The sequence below is a fragment of the Poromitra crassiceps genome (assembly GCF_964638095.1).
Source record: "Poromitra crassiceps genome assembly, chromosome: 1".
NCBI classification, from domain to species: domain Eukaryota; kingdom Metazoa; phylum Chordata; class Actinopteri; order Beryciformes; family Melamphaidae; genus Poromitra; species Poromitra crassiceps.
This window is the reverse complement of record NC_139623.1, coordinates 74,748,191-74,772,388: the sequence shown is the minus strand read 5'-3', so window position 1 is coordinate 74,772,388 and position 24,198 is coordinate 74,748,191. Positions and strand designations below refer to the sequence as shown.

Here is a 24,198-nt window from a genome sequence, read left to right as displayed (position 1 = left end):
GTTAATAGCTCCCTTTTGACCGGCACTTTTCCTGAGTCCCTGAAAACTGCAGTTATTAAACCCTTACTAAAAAAGCGTAGCCTTGATGCATCGGTAATCAGTAACTACAGACCAATATCTAATCTCCCCTTTATAGCCAAAATAATTGAAAAGGTTGTTTACCTACAACTCAATAGATTCCTAACCTCAAATGATCTCCTAGATAAACTCCAATCAGGCTTTCGCCCCCATCACAGCACAGAAATCGCACTTACTAAAGTCATAAATGACATTAGAATGAACACAGACTCAGGCAAAAAGTCGATTCTAGTGCTACTGGATCTTAGCGCTGCATTTGACACTGTTGACCACTCAATTCTATTGGACAGACTGGAAAACTGGGTTGGGCTATCAGGTACGGTTCTCCAGTGGTTCAGGTCCTATCTTCAAGACAGGAAGTACTTCATCTCCATTGGCAATTACACATCTGACCTAACTAGGATGACTTGTGGGGTGCCTCAAGGATCCATTATGGGGCCCGTTCTCTTCAACCTTTATATGCTCCCTCTAGGCCTAATTATGCAAAAAAACAAAGTAGCCTATCATAACTACGCAGACGACACTCAGTTGTATCTAACTCTTTCCTCAGCTGACTATGCCCCCATAGAATCATTGTGCCAGTGCATTGATCAAATAAATAACTGGATGTGCCAGAATTTCCTACAGCTAAACAAAGACAAAACAGAGGTGATCGTCTTTGGCCCCAAAGAACAAAGGCTTAAAATCACTGCACGCCTTGAGTCTCGATCCCTGAAGCCTAAGGATCAAGTCAAAAATCTTGGCGTTATTATTGATTCCGATCTCAACTTTAACTCCCACATTAAGTCAATCAGAAAATCAGCTTTTTATCATCTTAAAAATATAGCAAGAATTAGGGGATACATGTCCAGACAGGATCTAGAAAAACGAATTCACGCCTTCATCTATAGTAGGTTAGACTACTGCAATAGCCTTTTCTCTGGTCTCTCCAAAAAAGAACTTAGGCAACTTCAACTCATTCAGAATGCTGCTGCTAGAGTTCTAACAAAGACTAAGAAAGCTGATCATATCACTCCAGTTCTTAAGTCCTTACACTGGTTGCCAGTGTGTCATAGAATAGATTTTAAAATACTGTTATTAGTCTATAAATCACTTAATGGCCTAGGCCCAAAATACATAGCTGAATTGCTACCACGCTACGAACCGTCGAGAACTCTTAGGTCAGCAGGGTCCAGCTTATTAACTGTCCCTAGGATCAAATCAAATCATGGGAAGGCAGCATTTACCCACTATGCTTCTGCTAGCTGGAACAAATTGCCTGAAGACCTCAGATCTGCCCCAACCTTACTTACTTTTAAAAATAGACTAAAGACTTTTATGTTTACCATCGCTTTTAACTGCTGACAGCTATTATGCAAACCCAATGAGTCCTCTATAAGTTTTTAGCTCTTTTTGCAACTGCTGCGCCTGTTGCTTAATGCACTTTTTATACTCTTTTTTAAAGTTTTGTTGTGATGCTTTTAAATGTCCATTTTATTCTCTTCTTTTATTCTTTTATTTTCCTGTCAACCATTTTATGTGAAGCACTTTGAATTGCCTCTGTGTATGAAATGTGCTATACAAATAAACTTGACTTGATTTCCTCAAAAGGGCATTGCAGCGCAACCTAGTTCGCTTATTTTTCCAGAGAGTTGCTTAGAGTAGAACGTTGTCCATGTACAGGGAGATTTTATGCAGCACGGGACCTAATTATATGCTTGTCACTAGCGGCTCACTCCTGCCAAGGGCTCTATGGCAGGGCGAACAAGAGGGGCGAGTCCGGACAGCCCTGTCTAGAGCCACGCCCTGCCGTGAACGCAGGAGACTTCAGGCCATTTGTGATAACTGAGGCACGGGGGGCAGCATATAAAGAGATATCCATTGAATAAAGTTGTCACCTAGATTGAATTTTGAGAGAGCTGATAGCAGGTAGGGCCACTCGACCCTAGTCTCACATGGTCAGGCCCAACGTCTTACGTGACCGCGCTTCCAGCGATGCAGGGTCTGAATCAGAAGGTCAAATTTCCGGGTTCTGCCATCAGGAACAGGAAGTGTGCAGCGAAATCTGATTGACTGGGCTCTTAGTCCAGCATGCCGTGGTTGGTCAATTCATATGTCTGTCAACGCTTCTTTTTATGCCTCCACGGCGATAGCCGGGCCGAAGGCATAAAAAGAAGGTCAAAGGTCAAGGTCACTGTGACCTGAAGGTCAAAGTTCAAGGTCACTGACCTCACGACTGCCATTTTCATGCTCGTTAATACGATAACTCAGGAACGGCTTCATGGAATTTCTTCATATTTGGCTCAAATGTCCACTCGGACTCAACACTGAAGTGTTTAGATTTTGGTGGTCAAAGGTCAAAGTTCAAGGTCACCGTGACCTCACGACCATCCATTTCATGCTCGTTAATGCGATATCTCAGGAATGCTTTGACAGAATTTCATTCAAACGTCCACTTGGACTCCAGGATGAACTGATTATATTTTGGTGGTCAAAGGTCACTGTAACCTCACAACCACCCGTTTCAGGCTCTTTAACGCGATATCTTAGGAACGCCTTGAGCGAATTTCTTCAAATTTGGCTCAAACATCCATCTGGACTCAAGGATGAACTGATTGCATTTTGGTGGTCAAAGGTCAAAGGTCCTACCTGGCTAAATAAACATTTGTCATCCATTATTCATCCTGACCAGACAGGGTTCATCCCGAATAGGTTTTCTTTCTCCAATGTCAGACGCCTCCTCAACACCATGGGCCTTCGGCGCTAAAACGGGCCTTAAACGCAAAAAAACGTGCCTTGCGCCTGCCTCGGGAAGATATCAACATGGCTTTAGGCTGTGGATCAACAAGGCATTTCATTTAAATTTTCCACAACAGCTGCCAAATGCGCTTTAGGCGGAATGGGCGTGGCACACTCCCTGAATGGGCGAGAATGGGCGTGTCGGCCTTAAATACCGGCCTAATGATATCTTCCCACCTGGCGTAAATTTAGCGCTCCTCTGGCTCTCCTCTGTCACCCTTCTCTGTGTCACTCCCTCTCTCTCATATCAGTCTGACAGGCACAATACGACTCTCTCTCTCTGACTCCCTCGCTCAGACAGACACAACACACGTCCGATAGGAAAAAGAAGTTGTAAGTTCACTGCCTGGCAGGTGAAATGTCCCAGCATGCATTGGGCTACTCCATTTTGCTACTAAATAGCAACCAAATGAGCCGAAATAGATATAAAGGTAGATCTAAATAATGTGTAATGGTAACACAACCTGCAATTGTAGAACATTTCAATATTGGACCAAATAAAACATTGAAATGAAAACACCACCCTATGTGAAACATATATGTTATATTGGGGCTATATATATCCCTTGTAGATTTAACGTGATTTAGATAAGTGACAGCGTAATGCACTTCTACTGTCATGTGCTATACTGTGATGTCTGCTCCAATAACTTGGCCCTACTTCACATTTAATGTTACAATAAAAACACATTTCTGCAATGACTTTACATGATGTAGGCTATATTTATGTGCATCATCCTACCTGCAGCAGGGGAGAGAAAACAATATCTTTCTGGACAAACTTTCACCAATCTAATTAATCTCGTCATATAGGGATAGGCTATATTTTTCTAGCTGATGCATTTAGAACATTCTTTTCACTTTGATCTTGCTATAGTGTAGCCTATTTACATGCTTGCAGTATTTAAACTGCAGTTAGATTGGTTTGAGAAGCATAATAATATGGAATAATAGCCTATATATGGAGACAGACAGACGGGATGAAGGGGGGGGGGGGGAGCAGAGCGCTTGGTTTGTCTGGTTTTACTGGATTTCTCGTGGAATTGGAGCTGAAAAGTGAAGCATGTGCTTCGTTTACTGCACTTACCCAATGACCAGACAGTGCATAATTTTACGCTTAAAAGGCGTGGTTGTAATGCTTTAGGCTGCGTGTAGCGCCAACACCAAGATATCGAGTGGGATGGTCCACGCCCACTGATTAGCGCTGCGCCGGGTGCTCAGCGCAGTTTAAAGGCTGATGCAACGATAGGGGCCCATATGTGCAGATCATAGTAAGACCAGTAGTGCAGTGATTTTATCACTCGACGCACAGAAGGCGTATCAGGTCGAGTGGCCTTATATGTTCGTGCCACTGCACAGATTTGGGGTTGGCGATTAATTTATATCCCAGGTAAAGCTCATATGCTAGCCCAACATGTTCAGTTATAACCAATGGTGACAAGTCAACCAGGTTTCCATTACTTCGCTTCCATTGCGCTCGAGCCCCTTGCCTTAAAAATATGTAGTCACCAAGCCTTGGAAGCCTGGAGGTCGGAGGTATTGAGATACATATCAGTTTGTACGCTGACGACGTAATATTATACCTACATAACTCAGAACAATCGATCCCCCCTCTCCTAGAATTAATCACCTCCTTTGGTAAGCTATCTGGATGCACAATTAATTGGACAAAGAGTGACTTTATGCCTCTCTCTGATGTCTTCACTCCCGGTTTCCTGCAAAATCTCCCATTCAAATTGGCAAAGGACCGCCTCATCTATCTTGGTTTGACCATACCTAGAGATCCTAAACTAATATTTAAGTTTAATTTTGGTGATTTTGTTTTAAGACTTAAACAATGTATAGAAAACTGGAAAATCTTGCCTTTGTCCATGATTGGCCCTAGAAACTCAATTAAGATGGTTTCACTTCCCAGGTTCCTCTATCTGTGTCAAAACCTTCCCATCTTCCTTACATCAGCTTTTTTCAAAGAACTGGACTCCATAATTCTGTCCTACATCTGGAATTACAGGAATCAGAATTTAAATTTTTCAGAAATTCACTTGCAAAAACCCAAGTCTGAAGGAGGGCTGGCCTTACCAGTGTTTAGGCACTACTACTGGGCTGCCAATGTTAGGGCTCTAATGTTTTGGCAGCAAGGGACTCCTGGCAATTTAACTCTCGGGGCCCCACGTGTGGCTGAAAATGGAGGCCAGTTATAGTGCCAACTCCTCTCTGCCAGCCATGTTATTTTCTAAGCTAGAGAGGGACCTTACAAAATTTAAGTTTTGTTATGAAAAACTGTCAGAATTCTAAACCAAGTTAGGAGTGTTTTGAGTCTACCAGATGTTTCTGTCCACACACCAATTTGTTTCAATCACCATTTTTTTGCCTCCATGGTCAGAAAAAAACTACCATGCCTGAAGTGAGAAGGGGCTGGTTTCCATCAGAGACCTATACATAGATGGTCATTTTGCATCCTTTGATCTACTAAAGAGGACATTTGAGTTGCCCGGCAGGCACTGGCTCAGATACCTGCAAGTCATGTTCATGTTTGATCCAAGATTCATACCTTTGAAGCGCTCCCAAATGAACATGCTTTTTTTAATGTTTTGCTGAGCCCTCCTCACTCCAACTTAGCTCTAGATTTGTATGTCTGTTTGACAAGTGCACCACGGCCTCTACTGAGAGGATTAGAGAAGCGTGACAGGGGTAACTTGGAACGTGTTAATAGCAGACACCAGCGGGTCCAATTTAAAGTCGCTAACCGTCTTCACTATTCCAAGCATAAATTACACAAGATCTTCCCTTCTGTCTCACCACTGTGTGACAGGTGTCAAGTGTCAGAGTGCACACTATCTCATGCCTTCTGATTCTGCCCTTCACTAACGGGATTCTGGGCAAAAATATTTGATTGGTACTCTGAAAAGCCTACAAAATAACCCTTCAGCGGAGGCAGAACTCGCCATCTTCGGCTGGTCGGAGTCCTCTCTGAACTTCCCTACAGCTGTGCAACAGTCTCTGACACAGGGGACAACTGTTGCCAAAAAACTCGTTCTCAAGGAATGGAAGTCCCCTCTTCATCTTAATCTTTAGCCTACCTCGATGAGGTTAGGGGCGACAGGTGACTCGCCTGGCTGGTTTCTCATGGACCCCTTGTGTGGGATCCCATCCATAATATCTCATACAAGCACATAAGCACCTTATAGGGCTTTTCACACTACATACTCTTAGTCCGGGGCTATCTAAGCCATGGGCTAAGAGTAGGGCTAAGATAGCATCAAGCTAACTTAGCCCCTTTTCACACACGCATTGTTAACCCAGGCTAACCTAAAACCAGGCCGGGCTATGCGATTCACAGTTTCCTTGGCCCCGTCTCTGTCCCGTTTCACATGGCAACTTTGAGCTCTGTGTTTAGATGGAAAGTGGAGATAACCCTGCTCCAGAGCAGGGCCAGCTAGCCAGGGCTGAAGTCAGGGCTGGTGAGGGAAAGGGGCGGTGCTAGGCAAAATGAGGCATAGCTAGGGATAGGAAGGTCATAGCGAGTCGGGATTCAAGGGGTGTGTAGGGGGAATGGCTAGGGGGTGTAGGTGGTGGGAAGTGGTGTGGTGAGGGAAGGGGCGGGGCTAGGGAAAAGGGTCATAGCTACGGATAGGAAGGTGGTAGAGGGTCGGGATTTGTGGGGTGGCTAGAGAGAGTGGTTAGGGGGATGTGGGTGGTGGGAGGGGGTGTGGGGGTCAAGGAAGGGGGCAGGGCTGGGGAAAAGGGGCTGTAGTTATGGATAAGAAGGTCGGAGAAAGATGGGATTCGAGGGGTGGGTTGGGGGAATGTCTAGGGGGATGTGCGTGGTGGAAGGTTGAATGGTCAGTGAGGGGGAAGGGCAGGGAAAACAATAATAAATGGCCATAGCTAGGAATAGGAAGGTCGTAGACAGTCAGGGTTCGAGGGTTGAGTAGAGCGAATGGATAGGGGACTCTGGGTGGTGAGAAGGACCGTGGTGAGGGAGGGGGGTGTGGCTAGGGGAAAGGGCCTGTAGCTAGGGATAGGATGATCATAGAGAGTCGAGGTTCAAGGATTGGGTAAGGGGATGTGGGTGGTGTAGGGGTAGGACCATTTTCCACATTGAAACGATTAGCTAAAGTGCCATAAGGCTGAATGGCCACATCATCAAAATTCAAGGTATTTGTGCTTGTATGAGTCTGGACAGACATGGATGTAGCCTGCTGACTTGTTGGCGGAGGCATACATCCGCCGTGCAGTATTTCTAGTTTTTGTCTTGGGGCGGGCGTTAACCACTTTTCAAGAGTTGTGTTCCAATTGTAGATGTATCGTACGGCTGGCTACTGCGAGACTAACTCAACCCTGTTGAAGGCCTCTGCCTCAAGTGAAATGAAGAGATTTGGCTATCGACTTCTGAGATATTGCATTAACAAGAATGGGATGGACGGATAGACGTGAGGTCACAGTTACATTAAACTTTGACCTTTGACCACCAACATCTAATCAATTCATCGTTGAGTCCAAGGGGATGGTTGTACCAAATTTGAAGGAATTCCCTCATATTCCCTGAGATATTGCATTAACGAAAATGTATTTTTCTTCTTCCTGAAAATAACATAAGCCTTGGCAAAATACGTGGGCAAAAAATAACAAGCTTTGTGCTGCTCGGCTGGTGGTGCATACAGCTCATTGGAAGATGATCTTTTGATCACAACTTGTTCGTATATTTATGAAGTTTATGTTTTTGCAAATTTCTTGTTAAAATGCTTTGTAATAAGACATACAGTAGTTTGGATAACACACAATTAATTGGTTTACAGATTCTGAGAGCTGAAGATCCCATGTTTTCAAACTGTATGACATTCAATATATTCGAAATAGACCATCTCGTATTGTGATTTTTCTTGGTGGGGGGTTGTGGGGGTCAACCTGGTACAGGGTTGGTAGGGCCAACACAAAACCAAGGCTCACTGGTGTGCTGTTATAATAATAATCTATATTGCGTTGTTTTTGGAAGGATACAAAATCACGTGTACAATTTAATGTGAGGGGAAAGGATTTGTCTAAAAAAATGGTATATGAGGTGCCATGGTTAAACAAACTGATACATCTTTCAGTATAGTTCTGAATTAAGCTCATGCGAAGTTAAATAATTATAGAAATAAATAATATATAATGCTAAAAAGTTGTGTAACCATGGCCGTAACTAGCTATGAGGACGGGGAGGTCCGGACCTCCCCTAATATTTCAGCCTGCAAAAAAAAAAAAAAAAAAAAAAAAAAATTTTTTTTTTTTTTTTTTTTTTGCAGGCCAGGCCAGGCCAGGCCACTCACTGAACAGCAGGCCAGGCGCCGCCTACTGGTTTACTAGTGGTTTTATTACTTTATTCAGGTTTAAAGTGGGTGCATCTCATTGTAATCATGCATGATGCCAATTGCCAAGCTCCCGAAGTCAGGTATGCAGGTGGCTATATGCATGGTTTCAGTTTCATGACCCAATAAGTAACAAAAAGAGGTGGTGTAAAGTTAAAAACAACATAATATATTTTATTTTATTTTTCAATCGTTCCTATCAGGAATAAATAAATGTCCCTCTGTATGTTTTTTTTATTATCGATGATGACTTTGTGTGTTGTATACGGCTTGGGTTGTGTACCTGTGTTTGTAGGTGTCATTTTGATATGAATTTGGCTAAAACAGTTTGTGTTTGTTAGTTACAATTATGTTGACAGGAGAGCTGAGCAGGTGGTGACATGAAAGAGAATATACTGAATAATGACATCACAACAGTATAATCCTAATGTTGATTTAAAATGATATATTACTCTAAATATGGCTAAAAAAGGGGGGGGGGGAAACTCAAATTTTTTTCGGCGGCGCCCGTCTGGACCTCCCCTATTTCGGAACCCTGGTTACGGCCCTGTGTGTAACTTGAAGTATTTTAAGTGACATTCAGCAACCTGCAGTTTGTTTAAGCCTAGCATATGTGTTATGATTGTGTGTATGATTACATGATTAAAATAATTCTCAGACTCTGAATAATTAGCAATCCTAAAATATACTTATGATCATATTGTCATATACTACAGTTATTACACACATATTTAATTTGAATAACTATTACTAATCCATAACAAATATTTGTAACAAATGTAATGGTTAAAGTTTTGATTAATGGTTTGATTAATGGTTAATGTTTCATTGACTTCAGTGGAGTTTTAACGAAGGTTCAGACAGGACGATCTTGATCCTCACCGGTTCCACAGTCACTGCACTTCTCTTGCCCCTTTCGGAACTGCTAACATAGCTTACGCTACTACGCAGTCCCTTATTAGTACACCGCCGATGTAGCCTAAACAGGTCGCTCCGTCTGCTAAATTTTTCAAACTACTCGATAAAGTTTCGCAAATGAAATTTCAAATGTACTTACGGACCGAAAAGGGTTGTGTGAACCTCCGCGCATGATGTAGAAACAATAGCGCCACTAATAAACATGTTTAATCCCTCACTGAAACCCGGGTCTCATTTCTGCAAAATGAATCAGCTACAAACACTCGTCTTCTTCTGCGCTGCTGTCATGGGTGGTGCGCGCATAGCATCCATAGCGCTCGCTATCACTTCCGGCCCCTGGCGGCCGGAAGTGGCACTTTTGTAGTTTTTTGTAACTTTTGGAGTTGCAAAAAACTACAAAAGTGCCACTTCCGGCCGCCAGGGGCCGGAAGTGATAGCGAGCGCTATGGTTGCTTTGCGCACCACCCATGACAGCAGCGCAGAAGAAGACGAGTGTTTGTAGCTGATTCATTTTGCAGAAATGAGACCCGGGTTTCAGTGAGGGATTAAACATGTTTATTAGTGGCGCTATTGTTTCTACATCATGCGCGGAGGTTCACACAACCCTTTTCGGTCCGTAAGTACATTTGAAATTTCATTTGCGAAACTTTATCGAGTAGTTTGAAAAATTTAGCAGACGGAGCGACCTGTTTAGGCTACATCGGCGGTGTACTAATAAGGGACTGCGTAGTAGCGTAAGCTATGTTAGCAGTTCCGAAAGGGGCAATGCACTTCTCCTGCTTGCTCACCTGGTAACCTGTCAGCTTCCTGGTGATAATTGAATAATCAGTGCTTGCCTCCTAGTTTCCCATAAGCCAATAGCATAGCAACACATCACCTCATACACCTTTGCTCACCTGCACTTTTAGCCTATCACGTTGTGGCACTCCCCTTTAGGCAGCCTATCACATGGTTGCTGTGTGCATAAATATGCTTTTCTGTGTCTCATTCAGTCTCTCTCATCCTGCTGGCTGACACACACCCACCACCTCCCCGTCTCCGCCAAATCTCTGATCAATCAGTCATCAAGAGGTTTCACCAGCACCAGTATCCTGACTCCACTGGGGGGTATATATGGCTGTGCTACTCGAGCTGATCCAGCTCGATCTCGATATCTCCCAGTGGTGTCAAGCTCCAAAGACTAACTAACTTTCTCATCATAATATTCTGTAAAGATCATTCATCATCATTATAATAAATCATTGTTTATCCATCAAGTCTCCTGATTGAACCAAAGCTCTTGACAAGGTACAGCATGAATAATGATTTAAAATCCTCTCGGAACTAAACATAGACGGAAAAGATCAACAACTGCTTCAGAATCTATACTGGAACCAAATGGCGGCAGTACAAATTGCAGATAATACCAGCAGCTGGACAAAAATTCAAAGACGCGTTAGACAAGGATGCGTTGCCTCCCCGGAGCTGTTCAATATATATAGTGAAATGATTCTCAGAGAAATAGAAGACTTAGAAGGGATAGAAATTGGGGGTGTTAACATCAATAACATAAGATATGCAGATGATACCACCCTTATAGCAAGTTCGGCAGAAGACCTACAAATCCTCCTCGACAAAGTAGCACAAGCAAGTGTCGATTTTGGTTTAACCATTAACTGTAAGAAAACCAAATGTATGGTAGTATCAAAACAGCAATCTACTCCCAACTGCCAATTGTACATCGGTAACCAAGTGATTGAGTAAAAGACCAGCTTTAATTACCTTGGCAGCTTTATATCACGGGATGCTAAAAGCAAAACTGAAATAAAAAGAAGAATTGCCATTGCCAAAACAACATTAAAAAAAATTAAAAACTTCCTCACCAACAGACACATCTCTATGACAACAAGGCTTAGGTTACTAAAATGCTACATCTGGTCAATCTTGTTGTATGCTTCAGAAACATGGACTATAACACCACTACATAGAAACTTAGAAGCAGCAGAAATGTGGTTTCTTCGACGAATGTTGAAGATATCATACAAAGATAGAGTAACCAACGAGACAGTACTCCAACGCGCCCACACAGAAAGATCTTTCATGAAAACACTAAATGAGAGAAAACTTAATAGTCTAGCAGAAAGGGCCCTCTGATTTTGAGATACCCCTACCCGAGGTAGAACAAATGCCAACAATGTTTTTTCTTATCTTTAGGGTCTCCCATTAATGAAATTGATTCTTGGCAAATTTTATTTTTGGGGAAAAAATGTTTTTTTGGCTGTTCTTTAGAACTACCCCAATCCCTGAAAAAGAGCCAAATTAGGCCAGTCCGAATAGGGTAAAGGTGACAAAAAAGCTCATACCTTGAGAATGCTCACTCTTTTCCTCATCAGATTTGCTGAGGTATGAACCAGGTGGCTGCCCTACATCACCAAATAGTCAGAACATTATTTACCTAAAAAGATCATGAATTATAGTCCTGTAAATATAGCTTTAGTTTAGGCGGAAATTGTACTTTGTGGTGATAGGAACAGGACTCCATCGCTTTTCTCTCATTTATCAGAAAAACAGAAATCCCTGAAAAATATACCATTACTGAATTGTCTAGGGTGCTATTGAACACTAACCAGTAGTTGTATGGAGATACCTGGTACCGTTCTATTGCAAATGAGATTTCTTTAGACATAGCCCTGCCTTTTCTCTGAAACAGTCAAAATTCCGAATGGAGGGATAAGTGGTATACTTCTAATAATAATAATTTTATTTGGTGACACCTTTCAAAACACCCAAGGTCATTGTACAGTGCATAAGAGACATAACATTCTAAAAGATCATACATAAAAACAACAGGCATGGCAAACACCAGCATCATTAAAATACGATGAGCGTACATATAAGAAAAGACAGGAGATAAACACGGCAGGCGAATAACAGATTAAGTGCTGTATATGATTAAAGTGAGTAGGCCAATTTGTACAGGTGGGTTTTGAGGTGGGATTTGAATGTGGTGATGAAGTCAGACTGTTGGATGTGTGGGGGCAAGGAGTTCCAGAGTCTGGGTGCAGAGCAGCTGAAGGCCCTGGCACCCATGGTACTGAGGCGAGAGGTGGGGACGGTCAGGAGGCCAGCTGAGGAAGAGCGTAGGGAGCGGGAAGGGGTGTATTCCTGGAGGTCAGAGAGATGGGTGGGTGCTAGGTTGTGTAGGGCTTTGTAAGTGAGCAGAAGGTTTTTAAAGTCAATCCGGTAGTGAATGGGAAGCCAGTGGAGTTGAATGAGAACAGGGTGGTCAGATGATTTAGTGCGGGTGATGATCCAGGCATTTGGAGTCTGTTGAGCAATTTGGTGGGTAGGCCAGAGAGAAGAGAGTTGCAGTAATCAATCTGGGATGTAAGAAATGTGTGGATGAGGACTTTGGTGCTGTATTGGGACAGGGACAATTTTCTGTGAGACTGTGTTGGATGGGCGGAGTCTGGAGATGTTGCGGATGTGGAAGAAAGCAGACCGGGTGATGTTTTTTATGTGGGGTGCAAAGGAAAGCGTGCTGTCCAGAATGACGCTGAGGCTGTTGACTTGGGTGGAGAAGGGAACAGGGAAGCTGTCAATGATGATGTTTGGGGTGGTGGTGTTATGAGCTTTTGAAAGGGTGTGTTTGGAGCCGATGAGCAAGGCCTCGGTTTTACTGGCGTTTAACTTCAGGAACTTCCTGCTCATCCAGCTCCTGATGTCCTGGAGGCAGGCAGTGAGGGAGGTGGGAGGAAGAGTGTGGTGGGTTTGGTGGAGATATAGACCTGGGTATCATCGGAGTAGCAGTGAAACCGGACACCATGGTGTCGGAGGATTTTACCCAGGGGGAGGAGGTAGGTGATGAATAGGAGTCGACCCAATACTGACCCCTGGGTCAAACGGCAGAACACCCGGACGTGTGGTTCCCTAGTTGGACAAACTGTTGTCTGTCGGTGAGGTAGGATGCAAACCAGGGAATTGCAACACCAGTGATTCCAATGTTCGCCAGGTGCTCCAGAAGTAGTGGGTGGGAGATGGTATCGAAAGCAGTGGAGAGGTCAAGGAGGATGAGGATGGTGAGGAGTCCAGAGTCAGCTGCACGGAGGAGGTCGTTAGTTATTTTTACCAGGGCTGTTTCAGTGCTGTGATTAGGGCGGAAACCATATTGAAATGGTTTGTGGAGGTTGTTTGAGTCGAGGTGGGACTGGAGTTGGGCGGCAACCACCCTCTCAAGAGTTTTGGAGATGAAGGGGAGGTTGGAGTTGGGACAGTAGTAGTTCAGGTCAGATGGGTACTGTGGCCCATAAGTTAAGAATGCCCACTCTGATGGTCATCATATTTGGAGAGGGAAATACCAGGTGGCTGAACTACATCACCAAATAGTCAGAATGTGGGTAACCCAATAAATAAAGTTTATCAAAATTACAAGCCTCTAAAACATAGAAATACAAGGTGTAAATATTGGAAGTTTGCTGGAAATTGGAACATTAATCCAAACTATAATAAATCAGTAGTATCTCCTGTCTTGACATGATGAAATAATACAAGTATAATAGTAATAATAATACATTTGTTTTATGGTAGCCCCAAATCTCAGTGCTTCATTTCATTTCATAAACAAAAACAGGAGAACAGACTAGAAAACAAAATAACCAAGGCAAAATTAAAACAGAACAGAGGAATAAAAAGTGACTGCTCGTTTGACCTGGCATATGGACACTTGTTTCACAGCCAAAGTCCAAATATCCAAATATGAAATACAGTATCAGCCCTTTGTTGAACGTATTATGACCCTACCAGATTATTGTGCCAGTGTTTGGGAGTCTGGGGCACATTCACAAGCTTATACTCCATGGACTGCAATTGTTAGGCTTGCAAAAGACTGATGCAAACAAAACTGTGTAAATATTGTTCAGTCTGTAGGCAGCTGGTCTATCTGGAGACAATCATGTTTAATATATCCTTAGTATCATTGTCCATTTGTCAAATTAAGCTATCACAATGTTAAATGTTTTCCTCTTCTGTGTATCATATTGTAACCTTTTTCCCAAGTATTTGGATCTTTCATTGTTGCTGCGCGTACATAAGATATGTTTCAGTGAGAGGTCAAGTATATAGATAATAGAATGTCAAATGTCAGGTTCCTCAGAGACGTTTGGGGACACATTTTGACATTCTACACACCAGGTACAGAACTCCGTACAGGGGAGGCCAACAGAGAGGCACTGGCACTTTCCACTCTCTCCACAGTTTGGATCTTTGCAATACAAGTAAGTAATGTCTCTCACTTCTGTAGGTGCTGGGGGTTTCTTAAATAGGACTGGTTTAATGGCTCCATCTCTGACAATCCATCCCTTGCCGATAGGACTCCATAAAAGGGGTTTAGGCATGTGACTGTGACACCATATCGCTGTCTGATACAGTACATTGCTCTTTGCACATGTTGTGCAAATTCATCCTCTGTTGGTGGCAGGTTTGCAGAGGCTGCATATGTTGTTGATGCAATTATGAACCTCAGTTCATCCAAGTTTGTGCACATCAGTCCATTTTCCTTTTTATTTTTTCTGTAAAGCAGAAGCGCAAATTCTCTTGCGTCTGGCAAAGACTTCCAAGCTGGAAGAGTCCAAAATGGGCCAGATCTTTGAGCTCACTGAGATGGGTCTTGAGTTTGGTGAATGCTGTTGTCTTTCCTATTCTGTACAAACTACTTGTTGTGTCACAGTCAGTGAGTGCATGACATGCTGGTAGACAGCAAGAGCAATGTATCAGACAGTGATATGGTGTCACAGTCACATGTCCAAATTTAACCCTGTTATGGAGTCCTATCGTCAAGGGATGGATTGTCAGAGATGGAGCCATTTGACCAGCTCTATTTAGGAAACCCCCAGCACCTACAGAAGTGAGAGACATTACATACTTGTATTGCAAAGATGCAAACTGTGGAGAGAGTGGAAAGGGCCAGTGCCTCTCTGTTGCCCTTCCAACATCTTATATACGCGCAGCAACAATGCAAGATCCAAATACTTTGGAAAAAGGTTACAATATGATACACAGAAGAGGGAAGAATGTAACATTGTGATAGCTTAATCTGACAAATGGACAATGATACTAAGGATACAGTATATTAAACATGATCGTCTCCAGATAGACAGGCTGCCTCCAGACTGAACAATATTTAGACAGTTTTGTTTGCATCACTCTTTTGCAATCCTTACAAGTGCAGTCCATGGAGGATAAGGTTGTGAATGTGCCCCAGACTCCCAAACACTGGCACAATAATCTGGTTGGGTCATAATACGCAACAAAGGCCAGGGCCCAGTTGCACAAAGCACCTTAGGTTGAGATTTCCCTTAGAGTCAGAGTTAAGGTGTCCATAAAATAGAATCGGCTGCACAAAACACCCTTAAATCTTCTCCATAAGGTTAAATATTTTAAGGAAAACATAAGCACAAGATTTAAGGGTGTTTTGTGCAGCCAATTCTATTTTATGGACACCTTAACTCTGACCCTAAGGGAAATCTTAACCTAAGGTGCTTTGTGCAACTGGGCCCTGATACTTTGGCTGTGAAAAAAGTGTCCATATACCTGGACAAAAAAGCAGTCACTTTTTATTTCTCTGTTCTGTTTTATTTTTGCCTTGGTTATTTTGTTTTCTAATCCGTTTTTCTAGTCTGTTTTTGTGATTGTGTATTATGATTACTATTATACTTGGATTAATGTTCCAGTTTCAATAAAACTTCCAATATTTACACCTTGTATTTCTATGTTTTATGGTAAATGGTAAATGGCCTGCATTTATATAGTGCTTTACAATCAGTAGGTACATTCACCCATTCATACACCGATGGCGGCAGGCTGCCACGCAGGGTGCTGGCACACCATCCGGAGCAATTGGGGTTCAGTATCTTGCCCAAGGACACTTCGACATGCCGACTGGAGGAGGTGGAAATCGAATCACCGACCTCTTTTATCCAAAGCGATTAGTGGACGACCTGCTCTACCTCCTGAGCTACAGCCGCTCCAGGTGGTTTGTAATTTAGATCAACTTTATTTTATTGGTTTACCCACATTCTGACTATTTGGTGATGTAGTTCAGCCACCTGGTATTTCCCTCTCCAAATATGATGACCATCAGAGTGAGCATTCTTAACTTATAGGCTATTATGCCACTTCATTCATTCAGAATGACCTAATTTGACAGTTTCAGAGAAGAGGTAGTAGGTCTATGTCTAAAGAAATTTCATTTGCCATAGAACTGTACCAGATATCTCCATACAACTACTGGTCAGGGTTCAATAGCACCCTAGACAATTCAGTAATGGTATATTTTCCAGGGATTTCTGTTTTTCTGATAAATGAGAGAAAAGTGATGGAGTCCTATGTTCCTATCACCACAAAGTACAATTTCCGCCTAAACTAAAGCTATATTTACAGGACTATAATTCATGATCTTTTTAGGTAAATCATTTTCTGACTATTTGGTGATGTAGGGCAGCCACCTGGTTCATACCTCAGCAAATCTGGTGAGGAAAAGAGTGAGCATTCTCAAGTTATGGGCTTTTTTGTCACCTTTACCCTATTCGGACTGGCCTAATTTGGCTCTTTTTCAGGGATTGGGGTAGTTCTAAAGAACAGCCAAAAAAACATTTTTTCCCCAAAAATAAAATTTGCCAAGAATCAATTTCATTAATGGGAGACCCTAAAGATAAGAAAAAACATTGTTGGCATTTGTTCTACCTCGGGTAGGGGTATCTCGAAAACTAAAGCCTTTTTTGAGGACTTGCTGCTAGACTATAAATTCCTGGGCCATGTTATCAGGAAGAGAGAGATAGAATGCCTCACAATACAAGGCCGTTTGCCTGGGAACATGGAAGAGGAAGACAAAGAAGAAAGTATCTGGACGATGTGAAAGAACTAACAGCCCTAAACATACGAGACATCACTGACGCTGCGAGGGATCGTTCCATGTGGGAAGCCATGACCGCCCAAGCGTGCAACATGCAAGGCACCTGAAGAAGAAGAAGAAGAAAGTTTTGAATTATTTTATCAGCTTTAAAAGTAAAATGCAAGCAGTCAAGTTTGTTGTTGTTGTTTTAAGCAAGCATACACTAGACACAGCCAGTTCCCATAATTCAAATGCTCTACATTAGCCTCAAAAATCTATTTAGTTATGGAAAATGTAAATGCTTACTCCCTAATGTCAGGGAAGTGTCTGCAAAATACAACACTCCTATAGATGCAATAACAGACTGGTCTATTGTTTAGTGATTTATGCAAGGAATTGCATGATTACAAAAGAAAACATACCATGAACAAAATGAATCTTAAGATAATTTACACAGAGTGAAATGCAGTATTAACCATCAGCCATGTTTAAAGTGCCTGTGTCAGTGCTGGGTGTGTGTCTTTGTCCTGCCGCTGCACTATACAGTAACAACAACCCTGCCTGATGCTAATGACTCTCTTGTTTGCTGGTTTTGTCTGCTCTTGTTCCAGTGCTTCTTTCTCTGTGGGAAGATGTGGGCTCTCTGCACCCGCCCGCCCGGCCGTCTCTGAGGACGCTTGATGTCATCTTGTCTGCCTGATCATTACACTACCTGCTCTCCTCTACAATGCTGCCCTCTTTCTGCTCCACCACTTGAAATGCTTGGCTGGCCTCTTCTCTGCAACCATCATGAAATTGTGTGCTAAAACGTTCCCTCCTTTCTCCTCCCTCCAGCCATGTGTGCCGAAGCCGGTGCAAGATTCCTCCAGACAGACGTGGCTGTTCAATGGGAAACAAACAAACTAAATAATCTCCCTCAAGTGACTATTCAGATCACTCCTTTTACTGTTGCAGTGGAACTGTACCACAATGAATTACAATACCCAATAAATTGTAATGGTCACATTTCCACTTGTTTAAAACCAGTTGTGCAGGTTTGATATCACATCATGTATTATTATTGTGCCAGAAACAATATGCAGTTCATGCTACAGTGTCATGCAGCTCCAGTAATGTGAAAGTCTATGAGATAATGAGATAAATAAATCTTTAATTCTTTCTCTTAGGCTACTAATACCAAAATAACTAATTATTTGTGAAATACTATTTACTTACACAACAGATAAGCAATTGATTAAGAGTTGAAAATGTGATGTATTCTGTCTCACTGAAATCCTGCGATGATGCGGCAAGCGGCAGTGGTTTAGAATTTGTTGTTATGATTTGCTTTACCAATGATACTGTTTTTGTGATGATCATATTCCATAGATAGGGGTAGGACTAGACAAGCATCTGCTTCCTCCTACTCCTTTTCGGACATGACCATTTGATTAGTTATTGTTTTTTTGTCTGTTTTTTATTCTTATTTTATTTTATTATATGTATATGTGTGTTCATTCAATCATTCATTCATTCATGCATTCATGCATTCATGCATTCATTCATTCATTCATTCATTTATTCATAGATAGTCCATAATTTGTGTCAAAAACTTTCTTCTATTGGGATGAGATACTGATTCTGTGTCAATTCTACATTTTTTAGTTCTGGACTTGATAATCCAAACAGCACTGAAAGTCAAAGCTACACCAATTTTATCGTCAATGTTGATCCACTCAAAAACATTTATTGAGTTTACAACAGCTGATAATTTGATCTCCTTGGCTAGAATATGCTTGGAATACGTTGCTACGACCTAGATTTCTTTATACTGTACCTGTGTTGATATGTCTGTTGGATTGCAGACACATGTTAGTGCTTATCAGACAAAATATTACATCCATCATCATTGCTTAAAGGATTGGTGAGATTGGGAGAGGGAGTGCTAGTGTGGTGTACACTGGACAGAGGCATACCACCATATATGTAGCATATGTATCTTTTATGTTTTTATGTGTTTTTCATGTTTTCCACCATGTTTCCACCTTAACCACCTGCATGGGACAATGATTAATTTATTTTTTTCATTATTTTATTTTTCAATTTTTCAACTTTTAGAACATGAAAAACAAAACAATAAACACAAAAGCATAAAGAAGCAAAACAAACTCAAACAGAAAGAAAAAGAAAACTAAAGAAAACTAAAAACATACCAACATTGCTACATGGTGCTACCAGCTACCTAAGCAGCTTATGCGCTTATAAAATAAATCCACTGAGAAAGTTACTCATCGTTTCTAACCTCGTCCAAGTAGGCCAGAAACGGTCCATATAGTTGAGAACTTCCCGAGTGAGTTGTTCGGGACAATGAAGTTTAACTTGAACTTGGACAAACAAGTGTGTTATGTTGGATCTAAATTATGTCTATGATATTATATGCAGTCCAAACCTTTTGAAGCTCGATATTGTTCTGTGAATGCAGAAGTAAACATGAAATGCATTATTATAAATAGCCTACTGTCACCTAATTCACATTTTACATTCACATCCACAGGGGACACTCGACACAACAGGGACAACGATGGAAATAAGTCCTGGACTTTTTCGTTTTATCCCTGACACTGCAGCATTTTTTCTTATTATGTATTGCATACTGTCTAATAAAATCAAATCACATAAAATACATTTGCACTCACACTCACAGTACTGTTTTAGCTAAATGAACATTCAACATTTACAAAAAACAGGCAATGAAATTGAGTAAAAGTTCAAACTATAAGACTAAATATGTAGCTTACAGACTGAGTTTCCTTATACAGTATATATTTTTTGCCATCAATGTTTATATACCTTGTCACTCTTAATTGCCTGGACTCCTCTCAGTGACAGCAGTTGGATGCATAAGCATAAGTCAAACATTTCCTCTTAAGGTGATTTTATTCACCTGTTGTAATGGGATTAGACAGCAGGACATTTCACAAAACATGTATGAACAGTCAGATTCATTATGTAACCCCCCCCCCCCCCCCCCCCCTTAATTTAGCCATGGTGGGTGGACTGGTCATATTTGTGGTTTTTCGGCAATGCGAAAATTACAGTCCTCTGATGCTGGCTACTGGACGGTTGCAGGGTTGATTGCCGTGCTTGGGCATCTCAACAGTAGTTTTTCTCACTTGCCCCAGGCAGTTACCCCAGCTCATCCAAGGATTTCATCCAGTCCTCTACTAGCTGCCCCATGTTCCATTGCAGGCTTCAAAATAAAAGTCCTGAAATAACAATGCTTGTTTTCCTTTAGATTTACTCAGATTATTCCGCCAAATCCTACTCCATCCACCCTTCCCTGCATGTAGTGTTCAATTTAAAGGACAAAAATGCATCCAATCAAATTGATGTGAAGTGCTTACAAGCTGTTTCTTTCAACTCTTTTTGGGTACATTTCCAGGCAAAATGGTGAGATCTCCAGACTGCAGTGCATAATCCACAGAGCTGAAAAGGTGATCGGGTGTAGCCTGCCATCCATCCAGGACCTACACACTGCCAGGATGCTAACGCGGTCTCACACATCCAGGACATAAACTCTTCAGGGTCCTCCCCATGGCAGAAGACTGATGTCTTGCAGTACCAGAACTTCCCATCACAGGGACAGCTTCTACCCAACTGCTATCTGCCTCTTCAATGAGACCCAAAAGTCCCCCCAAATCAGGACTTTGTCAGCCCCTTCCCCCCAATGCCCCCTGAGCAATCCGGCTCTGCATCGACCCCCCCCCCCCCCCTCCCCCCACCCATGGTCATTATCCCACAGACACTTTACTTTATACATGGACTTGGTCATTTTACATTTTTACATTTCACGAACACACACACACACACACACACACACACACACACACACACACACACACACACACACACACACACACACAACACACACACACACACACACACACACACACACACACACCTAGAGGACTGGCTTTTACATAGACTTATCACATGAATATTTACATGGACTTCCGCTATATGTCACTTTAAAAGGTCTTTTACTTTGCACTTTAAAATTTATAATTTGAAGATTGTCTACTGTCTGCTCCATATTTCTGCAACAGTGTGGGGTTCAGTGCCTTGCTCAAGAGCACTGCAGCAGTAACAATGGGTGTTGTACTGTAAACTCAGCTCCCTTGCTTCCTGCTGGAATAGAGCCTATCCTCCTCTTCCCCCTACTGCTCTATATTACTGTGCTACTAGTGTGACTCACTGGAAGCGGGCTCCGGGGAGAAGTTCTGCCATTTGCTCCGACCATTTCAGTCGGAAGTGAAGGGAAATCCCTTTCCGCTCCCTGCGTGTCCACTCAAATGCCTCCGCCGCTGTGAAACAACAACAACTCTAGCTAGCTAGGAAGCTAGCCTTCTACACGCTGAAAATGGCAAGTTTTGACGAAGATTTGGATTGTGCAATAAAGCAGGCCTGCTTGGTACTTTCGGTGGATTGTTGTAAATATAAAGGAGGATTTTTTTCTGCTATATGAGAGTGAGAGTCTGAACTCGAGTCTGGCAAGCGAGACTACTGTGCCACTGAGCTCCAAACACAAAAATCAGACAATGAAAGAGAGATTTTGATGATTGCATTACAAATCCATTGGTTTGGTTTGATATGGCAGCCTATAGGTGCCATGTTCAGCCCTCCTAAATAATAGGGGCTGATGGGATGTTGTTTTGTACCACTGCCTTTACCTTTATGTTGATGAAAATATGGTCGACCTTTTGAGTTGCACATGACAGAAGATACGTCATTGGAAGGTTTGATCCAACAATAAACAAACTCAGTGTTGCTCTAATGTGCAAAGCAAGACCACAAAAAGAAATATCACCAAGAAACTTTCATTTATTTTTCAGTGTGGTTAGATTAGAGACACGTTTTTAATTCACCATAGGTCACAAGTGCACAAACACATGATAGGCACAACCATACAATACATATTTTACATCCTCTTTACACAGGAAGCAGTGTCAACTTGATTTGGTAAAACACGTTGCCACCACATTGTTCCTCTTTGATCATCATGCATGCTGATTGAAGCATGTCTGAAACAGATGATGGCTGGTCATTACGGAGCTCAAAGCCCCAGGATCCATTTGCAGTGCTGGCATCTCAAGCACCTCATGTTCATCTTCTGAAGAAGGTGAGACAATCCATTTAGTGAAAGGCATAAACACTCAACTCTGGGAACCTGATTGTTGGCGCTGTCCCCCATCCAGCCCACCTGACTGGAGCGGATTGTGGTTGTTATACAAGACAATTCAAGTCCTAAGGTGGAACATTGAGAAAGAGAAGACAAAAGAAAATAAGACCATATGGCAATTTGCATATCATAACACAGCAGCACAACTTTTAATAAGAGACAACTCACAGATGTAAGAGACAGAGGGCTTTGAACTGAGTTGGCTCTAAATGTAAATTATTATACCTTGGGAATTTAAATTTCCTTATGAGAAAAAGAGATGTGACTTTTAAAATTAAAGCCCTTCCATGGACATTTAGCAACATTATGCACTTCCAATTTCATAAATAGAGACATATTAGAGTATTCTGTTCAAGAAAAAAACATACATTTCTGTTTTCATCAATACAAATTCAGTAGGTTATTGAGAGGGGAAATTACTTGACATCAACATTTGCTAAATGGAAATATCATACATGAAGGAAAATATACACATTGAATTGTGTTGTGCTTGTGTAACAAAAATGGTAAAATGTCAGTCCTTGCAAGGGCAAATAACATCCACAACTATATGTCATGTTTCAGAACATTTTCACAAATGAGTGGTAATAACAGCTTTGTTACACATGATAGTTTAGTTTAGTTTAGTTTAGTTTAGTTTAGTTTAGTTTAGTTTAGTTTAGTTTAGTTTCGCTTAGCTTAGCTTAGCTTAGCTTAGCTGCACAATTCCTTTAAAATTATGCAAAATATAAAACATTGGCAATGGCATGACATTGACTCTAAAATGCCACAAAACTCATATTGAACAAAAGCAGTGGGACTATGGGATAAAACACAATTGAAGATGTAAAGTGAAGCAGCTGAGTGTTGGTGTGTTTCCATCCATGGCTTCATTTAATTACAAACTGCTTAATGAACACCTCCTCTCTGTAATCACTGGGATTTTGATAGACTAAACAAAGACCCAAAAAGTCACCTGGTGCTAAATTTGACAAACTTAGTACTTTTTTTTACCATAATGTTCTGATTGCAGTGCTTGCCGCTCCAAACAAGCTGTTTCAGCCTGCCTACTCTGACTCAGTGTGTTAGCTAATCATTTGTAGACAGGCCCAAACTGAATACTGCAGCTATAAACAAGACTGATTCCTAGTTCTTTCATGCTGTTTCCGTCATCAGCTAAGATGTTAACTGCAGAATAAATGCTTTCACTACTCTGTCATCCTTCAAGGCCTTAAATGTTAGTAACTGCATGTTACCTGTGTGTAATTAAATACATGTGTAGTGTAAATTACTATAGTACTTCCAACCAATCCAATCCACAGTTCCAGACTATGGTGGAAGACTAATTAATAGTCAATATACCTTGTTTGTCCAACTCTTCCCTCGTATATTATTAAACCACGGGCTTTGCTGAATGGTCATATTTGTTTAGCAAATGCACCCGAGTTTGCACACCGGTGAGATAGCAGGAGGAAGCCGAGGAAGTGGAGGAAAGCTTTGGTTTTTAATAGCTCCCGTTTTATTAATTATGACTTGTTTTTGTTGTCATTCACTCTCAATGCCACAAGCACAGAGATATGGAGGGAAGATACACTGTTAAGATAGTCTAATCTTCTCATGTTTGTTTCCCTTTGACTTATGTGAAATCCTGCAATAATTTAACCTCAATGGGATGTGTAATGAAGCTGTATTGATGCATGCTGATTTTTTATGCTTCTATAAGGAACCAATGTGCAAGCATTTAAACACAATGTGATTTTCTTGCCTGGGTGCTTGATTTCATTCAGCATACAGACTGCATTTTAACATGGAGTCATGGATAGAAAAGAGTAGAAAGCTATATGTGTCTGGAACACTTGACCAGACTGTTTTCCTAATCTCAACATTGAGCGAGGTCAAGCACCTTGACGCTCACTCTTTTCATAAACAAGCTGCTGGTCATCTGCAGCACTTCAAACCCAGACCCACATGCTACCTCCATTTAAGAACTGCACTGTCAGCGTCTCTCA

General features: G+C 41.8%; 1 protein-coding gene across 1 annotated transcript in view; it reads left to right on the top strand.

Moving 5' to 3' along the window:
• The window catches only part of LOC310786280 (FRAS1-related extracellular matrix protein 2-like), a gene marked incomplete at both ends in the record, with an annotated part of 317,396 nt that overhangs the window by 79,418 nt on the left and 213,780 nt on the right, over window positions 1–24,198 (top strand). The gene's annotated exons all lie outside the window — the stretch shown is intronic.